This window comes from Vicia villosa, unplaced genomic scaffold (assembly GCF_029867415.1).
Source record: "Vicia villosa cultivar HV-30 ecotype Madison, WI unplaced genomic scaffold, Vvil1.0 ctg.000146F_1_1, whole genome shotgun sequence".
Lineage (NCBI taxonomy): Eukaryota > Viridiplantae > Streptophyta > Magnoliopsida > Fabales > Fabaceae > Vicia > Vicia villosa.
Genome location: NW_026705038.1, coordinates 594,654 through 612,569, shown reverse-complemented (window position 1 = coordinate 612,569; position 17,916 = coordinate 594,654). Strand labels below are relative to the sequence as shown.

Here is a 17,916-nt window from a genome sequence, read left to right as displayed (position 1 = left end):
GTTTATATCAAATCCAAAGCAAGCTTTATATAAAGCATCATATTCATATATAGGCATAACAAACAAGTGCTCATTATAGAAAGGAAAATACAATGTTACCCTTTAGTCTTTTGCAAGTGGGTGCTCATAGGGGTAGCTTTGTCCGATAAAAAATATGCACGAAGTATAAAAGGATTTAAACTCATATTTTAGATAGGATCGGTGCAATGAATTAGGAAACCCGTTCTAATTTTAAAAATAAAAAATTAAAATTAAAATTGATGCACTAAAAATAAAATTATATATTAATCAAATGAATCACAAAAAATTCAAAATATTTTTTAAACTTTAAATTAATAATATTATTTCATACAACTTAAATTTTTTAATTATTTAAAAAAATCTTTCTCCAAACACTTATAAAATCAAATTCATCAACCTAATTTTTATATTTTATTCTCTTCAAAATATCATTTTCAACTCCTATAAATATAAATTCATTAAGTATTTTTATCAAAAAATTCAGTCCCTTTATAAAATTGTGTTCCTATATCAAATTATTATATTAATAACAAAAAAAATCAATTCATTAAATAGAGAAAATTAAGAATTAATAATCAAAAGAAAATAAGAATTATAATTTCACGAATAAAATTAAACTGAACAAAACTATAACTTAATAACATTGACTCAAGAGTATACAAAACAAAACATTAAGTAAATTATTCTAATATAATATCCACTATATTTTCAATATATAATATATATTCTGAAATATGAAGACAAAAAATGTAGTCAATTTTTTTTAAAACATAAAGATAAATTCTAAAAGAATCACGTGAACACCGCTTGCCATCTCTCTGTGTGCGCCTATGGCTCTATTAATTAGCTTATATATAACATAAGAGGTTTGCTATGTGTACACTTCATTTGTGTACACCTACCCCTACACCGTATATGCAAATAAATAAAGAAAGTTTATCTTGTACATATATCAAGGCAAAAAGAATTATTAAAAAATGAAAATGGTATGTGTTGTGTATAAAAATACGGTGTGAGTGTTATAAAATGGTGTAAACATATCATTTTCCATAATATAATTTTACTTTTAAGTTGCAGAAACTCTCTCATTTTACTTTTCTTTTTGTTTTTTTAATATCTTTTATTTAATAACAATAATAAAATTGGGGTCCTTGGAATTTTGGGGACCAATTCCATAGCACAGCTTCCACCGGTAAAAGGTCAGGCCTGGTCCAAAAGGTCGTGAGTCCACACGTATATTTGATTACTTGGTCACCAATGACTTAAACAGGAAAATATGTAACTTGTGGCGGTTGGATTATTGCATGGTAACGAAAAATTGAATCATTTGCATTGGAATCCACTAAGGATACTGAAGGTTCTCTATCATTATCTTCTTCACCATCATTGTCTCTGATAGTAGCATCATCGTTGTGGCAGTCAGTGGCGGGTTCTCATAGATTGAACTTGAGGTTCAAGTTATTTTTACCGAGACTTCACGGTGGGCGCCACTGTACTTGTTGAAAAGTACATAATGCGTGGCACCCATATGCTGGTAGGGGTGGCCAGAGGTCTTCGTGAATTTCTAGTGGTTAGGGTTTGCTCACGCGGTGAAAAACCATTTATGGTGGTGTTTTGACTATGGAGAGATCTTTCTCACGTGATGTGAGAAACTATGTGTATTCTAGTTATTTGGTATACGTAATGACTTGTCTCTCCTCATTCTAAGAGTGAGGTATTTATAGAGGCTTCTTGGGTCAGAGCTAAAAATCCGGTGTGTGGTTTGTCCTAACTTTATGACCAAGGAATGTGGTCATGGGAATACTTGGTCCCCTTAGATTGTGGGAAAATTAGTTTTCTCCCTTTTGACTAACTCCCTCCGGTTAGTCATTGTAAGCCACATTATCACTCTCATTTACTGGGTTAGCGGCTAGTGGGTAAGTTATAATAACTTTTATATATATATATATATATATATATATATATATATATATATATATATATATATATATATATTAAAACTACTAAAAGTATTTAAAAATAAAAATAATCTTTATTTTTTTAAACAAAGAGAGAAGTGCATTAAAATCAAGCACAAGGAATGCTTGACATAATACAACCGAAGAAAAAGCAAATACACGAATTCCTACAAAACAAAAAAAATCTTTAAAAGGCTTAAATAGTTTTTTGTCGCTGTAAGTTGGCGTGTTTTTGATTTTCGTCCCTGTATCTTATTTTTCTTGGAAATGGTCCCTGAATGTTAAAATTCTTTTAGTTTTCGTCCTTAAAATTGAAATCCGCAGGAAAATTCGAAGGAAAATCCGCAGGAAACCTGCAGATTTTCCTGCAAATTTTTACTTTAGGGACTAAAATCGAATGAAATTTAATATTTGAGGACTTTATCTCCAAAAATAAAAATACAGGGACGAAAAACAAAAACACGCCAAATTACAGGGACCAAAAGACTATTTAAGCCTTTCTAAAAAAGAGAATGTCGTTATGCACAGGACAAATTACCTAAATGCTGGATATACGTATCAAATGAGAACTTTAACTATAATGATAACCAAGAACTTTTAATAATAATCATTGAATTTAAATTAATATCTCAGATTTACTTCATATTTTAAATATATATTCCATAAATATTTTGTTCACTTAACCATTCACTACAACACGCTAGGGCTTTAAAAGCGCTTTTTATGGGCTTTAAAAGCGCTTAAAAGCGCTGTGAAAGCCAGCGCTGGCGTAGGTAACAAAAGCGCTTCAGAAAGCGCTCTGGTAGGCCCCCCCTATAAGAGCGCTTTTCTGGAAAAAGCGCTCTGGTAGGCCCCCCTATAAGAGCGCTTTCCTGGAAAAAGGGCTCTGGTAGCCCCCCCTATAAGAGCGCTTTTCCAAAAGCGCTTTCGTATGTTGCGTTTTTTTTGATTTTTTATGCTTTTTTATTAATCTTTGGCAGCGCTTTTACTAAGAAGCGCTTTTGTAGGTGGACCTTTAAGAGCGCTTTTTAAAAGCGCTGTCGTTGCTAAATGAGGTATTTTAATGTGCAGCCTGTAATTTAATCCTCCCAGTCGACCTGTAATATTTTCGACCTGTAATATGTTTTCAACCTGTAATATTTTCGACCTGTAATATATTTTCGACGATATAATTTCAGCCATCAGTAAGACAATATATATACTAATATAATACCATTATAATATCCAAAATTATATATATACATCATTACAACATCTATAATATTATAGTTCAAATCGACACAAATCCTACATGAAAAATTGCTTAATATAAAAGTGACACAAATCCTCTTTGATTTCTTCCAACTTAAGTCTCGGGTACCCAGCAACACGGAATTCGTCAAGGTACTACAAAACAAAAACATAATATGAATGATATATTTAGTTAAATGTAATAAATTATATGAAATTATCTTAAGTTATAAATTCATACCGTGAGCGGAATCTCTAATTGATTCGCCTGAAGGATTTCTTTCATAAACCTCAAAACAAAGTATCCGCAATCTGAACTGTTTCGCTGTTGCGGAAACTACATAGAAAAACAAATAAGATTTTATAGTTGTCTTGTTTTATCAAGTAGCATAAATATTATAAGCAAAATTGTGAAAAATAATGTACCTGCACTTTGATCCAAGTAATGTTGTTTGATTTAGTCCGGGATACCTGTGCGTCCCGTTGACTTCGGAACACTTGTATTGATCTAATTAACAAATATATAAAAGCATATGTTTAGATCAATCCCACAAATAAGTAAATATATAAATATACACGAATATTTAGAACGATCCCACTTACAAATTAACGATTTCCTTCATAGCCGGATAATTGGTCCAGTCACCATTTACCGAATTCAGATAATACACGACTTCTCTTATAGGGCTGATAGCAAGCAACAACCAGTGTGCTCTATAAATTAAAACAATAGGTTATATGAAAATTTTGCTATACACAAAAGAAACAGAGATTAGATGAACCAAGAATGAGAAACTAACCCTACTGGTCGGGTATTATACGCCCAAAGATGCAGACTTTCTGAATTGCCGGTGGACATGAATCTATCGACTAAGAGCTGTCTAACTGATTCCGGTTCCGAAGCAATTGCCATTCCGCTGCAATGGGCGGAAGACACGAAACGGAATCTGTTAGACAATACAGTCCCGCGCAACACTCTGTCATACAACAACCTTAAATAAAAACATAATAAACATTAGATTATTTTCATTGAAATGTGTAAATAAATTATATTGTGGGACTAATTAAATAATATATCGGATGAGTGAATATTACCGGATGTATGAGTGCATATTACCGACGCCTAGTTGTTCATGCGTAAAAATCTCTTCCAAGTCATCAATTGCAATATGTGACTTGAATTCAATACCGAAGACACTTTCATCCATATTGATTTCACGTAAAGCACCATCCTTCAAATCGGACATATCAACCATTGTTGCGAGCGTCGTCCGGTATCGAGGCACAAAAGCACCACCTTTTTTTGCCGCTATCTTCGGAGGACCAATGGGTGGTACGCTACGAACTTGCTGCGTCACTTGTTGTGACTCCCGAGCGGATGCCTAAAAATCATATAAGTTAGGTAAAATATAAAATCATGCAGATTTAGATTCAGATTATATATTAACACTTTAAATGTACCTCTTTTAGTGATGCAACAGACTCCTCCTCCTGTAAAATCCCTTTACCCTTAATTGCGGGTTTTATAGGAGCAGTCTAAAATTAAAATGTAAAAAATAATTAATAAACGGTTTAGAATTGACATTCGAAAACTAAATGATTCATAATCGTTTTCAATATACCTCATCACTAATGGTAATGAGCTCCGAGGGCCATGCAACAAATGATCCTATTGCATCTCGTAGCAATGTCGTCTCTGAGACCATGTCAGGTACCGGTAGCATCGCATCATGATCTAATACAACATTCACCGATACTTTCAGGTGTCCATCCGGGAGCGGTCTATGGTGAAGTAAATCTCCCAAAGTGTTGTGCACTTTTCCCTTGCCAACTAGTCGATAATTTGGTGACGATAAGTATAGTTGGCAAGATGAAATGCCCTAAACCAATAGTAAATATAAAGTCATTATCATTAATAAAATAGAACAATTTGTAAGGAAAAAAATTTATAATTACCTCGGGAAATTTCCTTTGACAGTTGATACTAGCCTTATCACTAGTTTCTTTCAAGCATTTCTGCAATCTCTTCGACTCGATCGCAATCGTATGTGTCTGTGCAATCTTCGTTTGAAGCATACTTCCTATTACAACTCGACTCAGCATTCCCGTTACTTTTCTCACCATGCATTGTCCAACATGTATAACTTCTATCAATTCCAAACCGTAGTAAATGGGATGCCAACTTATTCCCGTCAACCTTACCCCCATAACAGCAACCCAGGAAAGGACACGGCATTCGAAGCGGGTCTTCGGAGTGGGCAACCGCAAACTCAACGAATTCCCATACCCCTTTCTCGTACTCTTTCGACAATCGGTTTGAATTCATCCATGTCTTATCCATGTCTTAATTAAGCTAAACAAATGCTTCTTGGTTTCTCTATCAGGTACTAAGGAATTCTGTCAAGATAATAAATAGCTATCATCATAATAGAATACCTAATCAGAATACCCGATTTCTTAAAGAAGACATTACCTTATTTCAAGGTAATATAAGTCCACAAACCAAAAAACTGGTTGAGAGACACTAAATTGGTATTAAATAGAACCATAAACAATAAACTATAAGCAGAAAATAACAAACTATAAGCAAGAAGAAAGGGATAGTAACCTGAGTTAGACTTGATGTGGGAGATGGGTAGGTTTGAATCGGCGTTGTACAAGTAGAAACCAGAGACTTCAAAGTAACTGTAAAATTAAACACACACACGATGCAGTTAAATACAAATATCCACTGTACCAAACAAAACTCATGTAACTAATGCATGCTAACATAAACTACAAGATATTTAACCTTGACATATAAGGTTCATCCTTTCCAAGTTTAACCTTGACATATAAGGTTTAAGGAATTATCACTAGAAACAAGATATACATCTATACCTCTATCATTTTTATTCGCATTGTCTTCCTATCTTTCCTCATAATAATACCTTTTGAGGAACATGTAATTTATTTTTATGTACCCCACCTTGCCATAATTATAAGACATAATTTCTTTTCTAATTCGTGACTTGTCGGAATTCTCAAATTCGTAACACTTATGTAAATTCTTAGTTTGGCCTCTCTCTTATGACTCTATAACTATAGCTTCATACTAATTATGATTGACAATTAAACAACACTCCTTTCATCTAAAATCTTCATTAAATATTATATCTTCAACAGTTGACATTACTAGCTTTTCATTTAGATACTACGTTAAAATAATGCTTTAAGAACACTCCTTTAAGAGTGTTCTTTTTTACATTACCATCTTCTCATTCTAGATTAATAGATTTACTATTTGAATCTTTAGATGATGGACTAATGATGGTTTAAGCTTCTATTCAAATTTAATTTTAGAAAACTACTATTTTGCGAAGACAAGAGTTAATATTACACAACATATCAGTGTCAGCCTTAGAAGTTAGAACAAAATTATCCATACAATTAGTAGAAGTTATGAAATGAAGAAAAATATCCATACAATTATACAACATATCAGTGTCAGCCTTAGAATTTAGAACAAAAAACTACTTGGAAGACTAAATTCAAATATATAATTATAACACTGCAATTCATATGGAAGACCAACCCAGAAACATTGATTACAGTTATACAATTTAGAATCGATGAAAGAAACTCATAGGTAGTGTGTATCGGAAAACAAAGAGTGAGCAACATGTTTCTATTTACAAACCAGAAATGTTTCTATTTACAAAGACTGAGAAACATAGTGGGAAGACTTTACCTGAACAGAAGCAGCAAGAAGATGTTGATTTTGACCAAGAAAACCCTAAAATCCCACAGAACGGCGTAGCAGCGGCGGCGGCAGCGGCGGCTAGTTGGTTTGGGAGTGAGAGTGAGACGACGACGGAGGGACGGAGGAATGGCTGAGACCACGGCGGAGGGAGTGAGAGCGAGGAAGCAGAGAGTACGTGAGCGAGGAAGAAGAAGACGATGTACGGATATGTTTTGTGTTTCTGAATAAAATAGCGTGTTTTAGTTTTATGAAAATTTTAAAAAGGGCTACCAGAGCGCTTTTCAGAAGCGCTTTCATATGCCCCTTTATACCAGCGCTTTATTACTAAAAGCGCTTTCGTACCCACCCCCTATAAGAGCGCTTTTAGAAAGCGCTTTCATACCCACCCCCTATAAGAGCGCTTTTAGAAAGCGCTTTCATTACCCCCCTATAAGAGCGCTTTTCTAGCGTGATTTTTAATTTTGTTTTTAGCCAAACCTACCAAAGCGCTTTTGGGCAAAAGCGCTTTCGTAGGTGTGCTGTTAAAAGCCAAATTTGGCGTAGTGTTAATTAAATATTTTAAAATGTAAAGCAAATCTAAATCATTAGTTTAAATCAATGATTATTATTAAAAGTTATCAGTTCTCGATATAGACAAAGTTCTCTTTTGATATATATATATATATATATATATATATATATATATATATATATATAATTTTCTTCTTTGTCATGCATTCATATACATCAAACATGGTATCATATAGATGGACTCCTGTTTCTATTAGATGTTTCAAATATGGTGAGTTTGGATATCGTGTTCCGGAGAGCAAGAGCACAACTATGAATTGCTTCAAGTGTGGGAAGCCATGTCATAAAACTGCTGAATATAAGGGTAATACTTTGACATGTTATAATTATGGAGAGCAAGGAATATTAGTACTCAATGCCACAAACCAGAGAAGGAGCAGACGAAGGAGAAACTTTTTGCTTTGTCTAGAGCAAAGACGACTAAGTCAAATAATCTACTTCGAGGTACGTGTTATATTAATGGTATACCATTGATTACTATTATTGACAGTGGTGTAATGCATTCGTTTATATTTTCTGAGTATGTAAAAAGATTAAATTCGAAAGTGTCTACTATGAATGGTAGCATGGTCATTGATACCCAACTAATGGTTCACTGACTACTTCGTTGGTGTGTATGAATTTTCCTTTGACAATTTATGATAGATTTTTGAATTGATTTAATCTGTTTGACAATTTATGATATATTTTCCTCTAAGTCTGTTTCCTTTGACAATTTTCCTTATTGTTTAAGATGTAAAATGTACATCCAAACCGGTGAAAATAAGTGTTGCACCCCAAATTTTTCCCTTTTCTTTTCCATTTATTGCAAGCTATAACAAACGTTTATTTCATCGTTCCATGCAATTAAAGAGTTTCCGCTGTTTCAAGATGGTTCAGATCAAAAGTCCATTCTTATGGTGCAAGTGTAAAATTTGTAACTTCCGATTGGAAGGTCGTCTTGGCTTGATTCCCACGTAGTTGAGACTGTAGTGTCATTCTCTACATCTTTCGTGTTCGCCCCGAAGGCCAATTCAGTAATTTTGGTTTTGTTGTTCAATTGCTTTTCGGATGTTCGAAAATTCGTAACTCCCGTCCGCTATATCATTTTGATATGATTCTTGGGCCAAAAGAACCTTCTTGATGTCTATTACGTTTCATGTGCGGGTCAAGAATTGATTCTTTGAAGAAGATCTCTGAATTTGCAATTAACCTGAGGGTATACAGTGAAAACAGTATGCTGAATCGTTGTCTTTTGAATATTCAATAATTCATAACTTTTGACTGGAAGATTGTTTTTGACCTGTTATTTTTGATAAATTACGGCTTGACGTCCTCTTAAGTTCGTAAGTTTGGGTCGAGAGCAAATTCCTCACCGAAAATTTCAGATTTATAAAACACGATGGAGACTGCATGCTTGAACCAGAGTTTTAATCTGCCGTTTCTCGATATTGAAAAATTCATAACTCTCTCAATTTTTATCAGATTGAGACGATTTTGGTGGGAGAATTTCACATATTTTTTCGGATACGAGTTCTCTTCAGACCATGAGTTTGGATTTCGAACGGAGGATCGAGTTTCTTCGCATTCTTTGGAAGGTGCGCATGAAAATTCTGCACAGTTTAGTTTTCCGTCTCAGATGACTAGATGATTCTCGCCGTTCAAACGCGCGTAAATTCTTCACTATTTATCGGATTGAGTCCGTTCTGACGGTAGCGGTTCATAAACTTTGTCACCTTCGACTTTGCTCTTAAACTCGAGTCCGAATTTTGCACTGAAACGAGTTTCCTTGTCGATGGCGCTTAATTACAGTTTTGGCGCAATTTTTGAAAATTTTGAATTTTGGCTCACTATATATTTCTTTTTTCTGATTTTTTATTCATTCACACTCATAACTCACAAACACCTTACACTCATAGTTCCATTTTTCTCTCAAATCAAAATCAAGTTTCTCTCAACTTCTTCAAAAAGTTTATCAAGAACAACAACAACTTCATCACATCTTCATCAATATTCAAACAAAAATCAAAACTCTCAAGAACCCAGACTCTCTCTCAAGGATCTATCTCTCCTCTCCGCGCTCACTCTCTATTTCCAACCTTCTTCCGATCGCCGCCGCGCTCCCGCCGTCACGCCTCCCTCCGGCCGCCACTCCCTCCGACCGGTGGCTCTCTGCGCTCTCTCTCCTTTCTTCTTCGATTTCTTCGCTTTGATCTCCTCTCCGCATTAATCTTGGATCCTAATTATTTTTAGTGATTACTTGAATAATTCTTGTAGATTGGTATTTTATTTGCATTCATGAATGGAGTTTTGAATCTTGATTTGAATTGAATTCGAGAATTAAGCATGAATTGAATATTGATTATTGATTGTGATTGAATATCAATTGTTGATCCTTGTTGATTCTAATTGTTAAAGATTTGTTGAATCTCGAATGATGAAGTTATGTTGAGAATTGGTATTGAGTTCATGAATTGATGCAAATTTAATTTGAATCCGTTGTTAAACTAATTTGTTTCTGATACCAAAATTCCGGTTCGAATTTAGTTATATCAATTCTTGGATTATATTGTTGTTTGTGCTTGAAATCCAAACTTTCATGTGATATTTTCGGTTTACAATGTGTTGGCATTTTTTAGCAACATAACTTGAACCCGTAAGCGCTTTTGAGCATCGATTTGTGGTTTTAAATTCAATTTTTGGTTGGTATCGATTCAAGTATGTGTTGCTGCCCGGAAAATGTAAATACATCATCAATCGCTCTTAGAAATTCGGTTGAGGCATTCTTATGCTTACTTGTGCGTTTAATGATGGTCAATGTTGTGATATGGTGCTGTCCGGAATTGGAAAACATGCTCACTCTGTGAATTAATTTGTGCCTAATGCATTTGTAGCTTCATTTTCTTGATTGGTAAGTACTGGTAGCATTTCGGTTAATTTTTTACACGTCTTTTGGTGTGATTCGGAATTGGTAACAATGCTGTCCGGATTTTATTCTAGCACGTATTTTGTGATTCGAAATTCATTTGATGCATGTATGCACTTAATTGCTTGATGGCGGACCATTGGTGTCGAGCTTACTTGCTTTTACGATGATTTTTTGTGCGCTTACTTGTGTGATGTCAATGCTTCCCGGTATTTGATTTTGTGGTTCCGAAACATGTTAGCCACTTGTTTCTTCATGATTCGAATATGTAACTCCGGTTACGATTACTTGTTATTTCTAATGAGTTTGCTAGCTTGTGCAAGGACTTCCGAAGGATTTTTCGGTGGTGATTTGATTGCTCCGTGTTCCACACTTTATTTGTGGGATACGAGTTCGTTTCCGATTGTGACTTACTTGATTCTCATCTAATGAGAAATATAGACTGCTTGGTTTTTGTCTAGATTGTGAATTTTTACAGATGTATCGCCCGAATTTGTCCGACATATATTCTGATTTGTGATTTATTTTCACATCAATGATGCTTTAACGTTTATGCTAGATGACATGATTTCTGACATTCTTGTTTGTTGATGCTAGCTCGCGCGAAGTCGATATAGCAGAGAACATTGTTCATGAGACGTTAATGGAAGAATCTAACGGTGACGATGTAGTTATTGTTGATCATGACAGTCCTATAATTGTGGATGTTGATAATGATGTTGCAAGAAATGATGAAAATTGTCTGGGCAGTTCCCTCTCTCTCGTACACGCAACAATGACACTCTTGAGGATTTCCAAGAGGTAAGCACTCCTAAACCACTTTAAGATGATAATTCAGATACTACTACAAATTTTCAATTGCCTTACAGACACAGACACAGTAGGGGTAAACCCCCAGACCGCTATTCACCAAACATTGAAGGAAAGGGTTCAAAGTAACCAATTACTAATTATGTTAGCACTAAGAGACTCTCTTAACCACTAAAGGCCTTTGCACACAATCTGTCCTTCATCCATATTTCAACACGAGTGCAGGAGGCGTTTTAAGATCCAAACTGGTCTCAAGAAATTCAAGAAGAGATGAAAGTCTTACTAAAGAATAACACATGGAACCTTGTCTCCTTGCCGAGTGGAAAGAAGACTGTAGGTTGGAAATGAGTATTTTCCATGAAATACAAAGTTGATGGTTCTATAGAGAAATATAAGGCTAGATTGGTGGGCAAGGGGTATACACAAACTTATGGCATATGCTACCCATAGACTTTTTCACCAGTGGCGAAGTTGAATATAGTTAGAGTCTTGTTGTCTATTGCTGCAAATTTAGACTGGCCATTACATCAATTTAACGTAAATAATGCTTTTTTACATGGAGAGTTGGAAGAGGAGGTATATATGGACATTCCACCAGGCTATATTGTATCATCTAGTGATCAGACTTTGTGCAGGTTGCAATGGGTGTTATATGGATTGAAGCAATCCCCACGTGCTCTATTCGGACGGTTCACCTTAACTATGAAAAAATATGGGTTCCAATAGAGCAATTCTAACCATACACTTTTCTTGAAAGATAACAAAGGAAAGGTTACTGCATTAATAATCTATGTTGATGATATGATTATTATAGGTAATGATATAGAGGAGATCTCCAAAATTCAGAGGAAACTTAGAACTAAATTCAAAATGAAGAACTCTGGAGGACTAAAATACATTTTGGAATAGAAGTTGCCAAGTCAAATGAAGGTACATATTCATTTCCCAAAGAAAGTACGTATTGGATTTTTTATCTGAAGTTGGAAAGGTTAATCATAAGCCAATTGATACTCCAATCATTCAAAACATAAATTTGGAGAAAATAGAGATTAAATGCTAACAAATAAAGAATACTAGATATTGATATGAAAGTTAATCTATTTGTCTCATATCGTCCTGATATAGCATATGCGGTCAATGTCCTGATAGGAAAATTCTAAATATGGTGAAACCTTAAAAATAGTACTTTGATTGATCTTTAAAATCAATGGTGTAATTGTGTGAAATAAAAAACAATGATGTAATTTATATCTGAATTAAAGGTGATAGTACTTTCTAAGCAAGTCACATGTGTATCGTCCTCTACTCCTCTTGTTTGCCTTAAAGATAAGAGAATAGCAAAAAAAAAAAAAAATCTAAATCTTGTGAAACCTTAAAGATTTAAAATATAAGTCCTAAATATTTAAAAATCGAGACAAATAAACAAGCTGTTCAACTTTAATAACATACTATGTTTCAAATAATATTTTTGGCATGGATAGACATTTTAACCCACTTAGCGCCTCCACCAATCAATTGAAATTAGCAAGAAAAGATAAATTTATTTAATATAATATAAATTATGTTTAAATATGTATGTAAATTTAAAATAAATTATTTAATTAAAAAATAAACAATAATAATGTAAACTGAATTGTATTCAATAATTATAGAAAAAGAAAAAAATGAAATAAAGAAAAAAAAAGAAATCTTGACATTTAAAAATAAAAGTTTTGTGTCCCGAATAAAATTAATGGTTAACTAAAATAAGATAGATATTCTTCTGATAGTATCACGTGAGATGAAAAGTTAGTTGTGCGTACGACTATTAAGGCTCTGTTTGATAAGACATGTTTTCGAGCTTATAGCTTATGTATTATGTCTTATAAGCTCATACGATAATTTAGACCGGTTTGATAGCGGTCTTTTCATCACGAGCTTATAACTTATTTTACTAGCTTATAGCTTATTTTCTATACGCTATTTTAAATAGCATTTTAGCTTAAGTCTTATAGCTTATTATTTTTCCCCCCTTTTTATCCTTATTATTTCAATTAATATTCATTTTTAACCCTTATAATTTATTTTAAAATAAAATAATTATATATTAAATATCTTTTATGTCATTTTACATTTATAAGTTAATTGAACCGCTAATTTTAACAAACACTTCAATTAGCTTATAAGCTATCAGTCTCAATCATCCACTATAAACTATAAGTCATCAGTATCAGCCATCAGTCATGAGCTATAAGCTATCAGCTAACTTATTAGTCAACCGCTATTTTTACCTAACAAACCCTTAAGTATTATTCAATTTGATAAAATAAATTATTAATTTTATTAAAATTTAAAAATAGTTTAATTAATATTTTTTAGAAATAATAAATCAATAAAATTAATTAAATATGTCGTAAAAACTAAACTGAACGACAACGTATTGTATACATTTATATAATAATATACTATCATTATATATTAATATATTACAAATTTTATAACATATATAAAAAGTGTAAAATATACTTATTTTATTAATAATATATATATATATAATTATTTTATCGACTTTTATATTATATTATTTTTATAAAATAAAATAAAAATAACATACGCCTTTTGTGAAAATAAAATAAAATAAAATATTGGCATTGGAAAATAAAGATTTTCTCTCTCAAATAAAAGCAATGGTTGATTAAGATAAAATAAATATTATCCTGAGATTGAAAATTTATTGTCTGCACCACTATTGAGTATAATTCAATTTAATACGATATAAAATGTATTTAAGTACATATATAAATTTGAAATGAATTATTTAATTATAAAATAAACAATAATTATATAAATTCAATTGTATTAAATAACTAACTAAAAGAAAAAAAAAAAGACCCGTGAAATGAAGAAAGAAAAGAAAGAAAATTTTGACATTTGAAACTAAAGATTTTGTCTCTCAAAAAAAATGTTGATTAAAAATAAAATAAGTATTGTATTGATAATGACTCGTTAGTTGTTTGAATAATTTGATAAAATAATTGATTAATTTTATAACTATGAATTATTTTTTAATAGGGAAGAAAAAGTAAATGGAGATGAGGAGTATTGTGAAAGAGATTTTGAAAAGAAGAGAACAAATTTGAAATGAGCTGTTGAAATTGTGAAAGTTGGAATGAATTAAAAGGACAAATATTAGAGATATTTGTCATTTATGTAGTTTCTCTAAGATTGACATGCATTTTGGTAAAACCAACCTAGCAGAAACATGTTGAATAAAATGTCATATCATACAGATTTCGACATTTCGAACAAGATGTTACAACATGGCAGGTATGACATCGTGTTTGCTGGAGCTGATCTGTTACTTTTCTGCACTGGTTTTTGTTACTGTACCAACTTGATCCATAAGTGTTTGTTCTCAGATATTAGTGTTGTGACATCTCATTCGACATCACATAACTGATACCAGAATTTCAATTTATATGTTTATCCTTTTTTATATATCAATATTTGGCTAAATACCCTTTTTGGTCCCTTAAGTTTACCTCGGGGTCCATTCTGGTCCCTTATCTTTAAAAAGTTCCAAAGTGGTCCTTTAATTGTTCAAAAAGGTCCACGTTAGTCCTTTCCGTCTAATTTTTTTAAAACGGTATTAACTTTTGCACTAGTGGCATCTGACGTGGCACCTGTTCATGCATCTGACGTGGCACCTGTTCGTACGCGTGGCATCTATTCATAATCAAAGGTCATCAAAATTCTTTAAAAAATTCCAAAATTTTGCCTTGACCTAAGATTTGAATCAAGTACATATTGATTGCTAGACAACAATCTTACCACTGAGCCAATGTATCTAATGTTGATATAATTTAAAAATGATATAATATATAAAAAAAGAGAAATATGAGAGAGTAGTCCTTCATCCTTCTCTCTCTTCTTGTCATCTTCATTGCTCAGCCCTTCTAAAAACCTCCATGGTCAAATTTTCCTCAACCTCAAAATTCACCCAAAAATTAAAAATGGAGATATGATTTAAATCGTTTTTCGCCCTTAACTTGAATCTGCAAACCAAATTCCCATAATCTTCATCAACCTTATTTAATTTTAAATTTTGTTCAGAAACCCTAGAGCTTAGAAATAAAATTCAACGATGAATATTTACAAACTCAAGAAATTAATGAAATCAAGATTCATCAAATGCCTGAAATTAAGCGAGGAATATAAGCTGATGAGTTTATGTTTGGAGGTTATTAGTTTTTCTAGTTTTGAATTGGATTTGAGATTGGTTGTTAGGGTTTTATCAAAGTGAATGAAACTTTACAATTTTTGTTGCAAGATTAAAAGGGGTTGGAGAATGAAAGGGAAACTGTTGATTTTTTTTCCAGAATTTTATAGATGTTGAGAAGTAGATACTGCAAGATGAAGATGAAGAAGCTGTATCAAAACCCAGAAAAGTGAGGATTTTTGAAGAAACCCGTTGTTGAAACCCATATTGAGGAACAAGATGATGAACTTTGAAGAAATAAAAAAAAAGAGAATTAATATTCTGATACGATGAAAACTATTAGGGGAGCTTCCACAATGAATGCCATATTCTGATACAATGAAAAATATCATGAAGATATGCAAATTAATAATTTTTGTTCTTAATTACTGTTTTTGTACAAGATATGCAAATTAATTCAAGATATTTTGTTCTAAATTAGTGTTTTTGTACAATAATAGTAGTAGTAGTAATAATAATAATAATAATAATAATAATAATAATAATAATAATAATAATAATAATAATAATAATAATAATAATAATAAAATTGAATGAAATAACAAACATCAATTGTGAAGTGGTGTATGAAGTGATGTAGTGGAAAGTTTCAATTGATTGTAAGCTAGGTGGCTTAGGTTCGAATTTAGGCGAAAGCAAAAATTTTGGAATGTTTTTTCAGAATTTTAATGAACTTGAAGATGAATGTGTGCCAACTCACTTGCCACACGTATGACCAAGTGCACGAGTACATTGTGAAGATTTTGATAATATCTTGAATTATTTGATATATAGTTGAATGAAAGTCACCGCAATTAAGTGAAAGTGCTTTATATATATATATATATATATATATATATATATATATATATATATATATATATATATATATATATATATATATATTTAATTATTAACATTTTAAAAAGCCCCGGGTCATCTCTCTCTAATTCTTGTTGGGTTAGGTGAAAGATTTGTCATAAAATATGTTATTTATAGTGGGAGGGGAAAACATGCATGCCCGCCCCGTTCAGATCCTCCACACAAAAGTCCGCAAAAAAAATAGAGCGGGACTGAGCGAGCATAGTTAAGGGTGTGGGCCTAAAACCTTAGCCCGTCCCGCAAGAAAATGAATGTGGGCGGAGAATGCCCGCAGGTTTTTCACCTTTTAAGCCTAAAAATATAAAATTATATGTAAATGAACATGCCCGCAAAAACTCGCAATAAAACGAGGGGGGGCAGGTCAGGCATATTAGAGGTTGCGAGCTTAAAACCTTGGCCTGCCCTGCAAAAAAGTGCAGGAAAAAGGGCATTACCCAACGAACCAGACCATTTTGCTACCCATAATTTTTAATAATGTGACTAGCTATAGCTTCTCGGGAGCTGGAAGGGTCTCTAGAACTAGTAAGAAGTGCATAGGCTACCAAGTCTTCACACCCATATCTTTCTGGTGACTTAGGTGAACGATGCTCTATCATATAGAATAATATAGTTTTGCACTCTATCTAAAACTTTAGGATTATGATCAATTTCAATATCAGAGTCAGGTTCCTCTTGTGGTTTAGGCACTACCCTCATATTGTCCACTGGTAGTGGATCAACATTCACCCAAATCACATATTTATGGGAAGTCTCTCATTCGCATGCTGACAGATCTATTCCATCTGTTTGCTTCAACATCAACTACTCATACAAAATAATATCTTTAACGGTTGCCATCTTTTATTTTATTATATCTCATAACTCGAACCCCTTCCCACCGTTTTCCTAATCGACGAAGACACGCTTCTTCGAATTTACATCAAAATTTAGTCGATTTTTACATCATTATCAAACTTAATTGATGCAAAATGACCTACAACGGTGTTTCTCGACAGTTTATTGATGTTACCTGTAGCAACCTGCCCTAAAAATTAGCTTTTTAGAGTCGCCACCTATTCTACCAAGGCGAATAGGAAACCTCACGCAGTTTAGAGATTCGGGGTAAGTTATTATAATCAGGTCGAGGGAAGGTGTTAGGCACCCTCAACCCTTTCCTAGGGTCTCAAGTTAAGGTAAAGGTTTTATGGCTAAAATATTAAGGTTAATAGCTAAGGAATTGAACAGGGGAAAAAGTGAGATTTTGGGGAAGGGGACTCGCCTTGATACCAAGTGCCTACGTATCTCCTTATGGAGAATCAGAGTCTACGTAGTTCGGGGAGGGTTGTACGCCTTTAGGAATAAAGTTTGATTTGGTATGGTTTGAAGGCTTTTTGAATGGCCTATCGTAGTTTTGAATAAGGATGAAAATCCGTAGTTTGATTTGAAGTGTTTTGAATGTTTTAGATTTGGGAAGTGTTTTAGGATTTGGGCGTACAACCCTGATTTTAATTTGTACTATTAACCGCAATGATCAATAGATTCGATCACCATGGTTAAAAGATTAGTAGTATATTATTACCAA

The 17,916-nt window shown here is 32.9% G+C and overlaps 1 long non-coding RNA gene across 3 annotated transcripts; it reads left to right on the top strand.

Annotated features, from left to right (window-relative positions):
- The first annotated feature begins 9,401 nt into the window (after positions 1 to 9,401).
- LOC131624652 (uncharacterized) lies at positions 9,402 to 15,914 on the top strand. 3 transcript variants are annotated; one of them, XR_009290637.1, is made up of 3 exons: positions 9,402 to 9,664; positions 11,024 to 12,166; positions 14,288 to 15,914. It is a non-coding gene; the product is annotated as an uncharacterized LOC131624652 (long non-coding RNA). The 3 variants fall into 3 exon arrangements; XR_009290638.1 differs by having other exon boundaries at positions 9,402 to 11,227; positions 11,462 to 12,166; XR_009290636.1 differs by having other exon boundaries at positions 9,402 to 12,166.
- Positions 15,915 to 17,916: the final 2,002 nt, after the last annotated feature.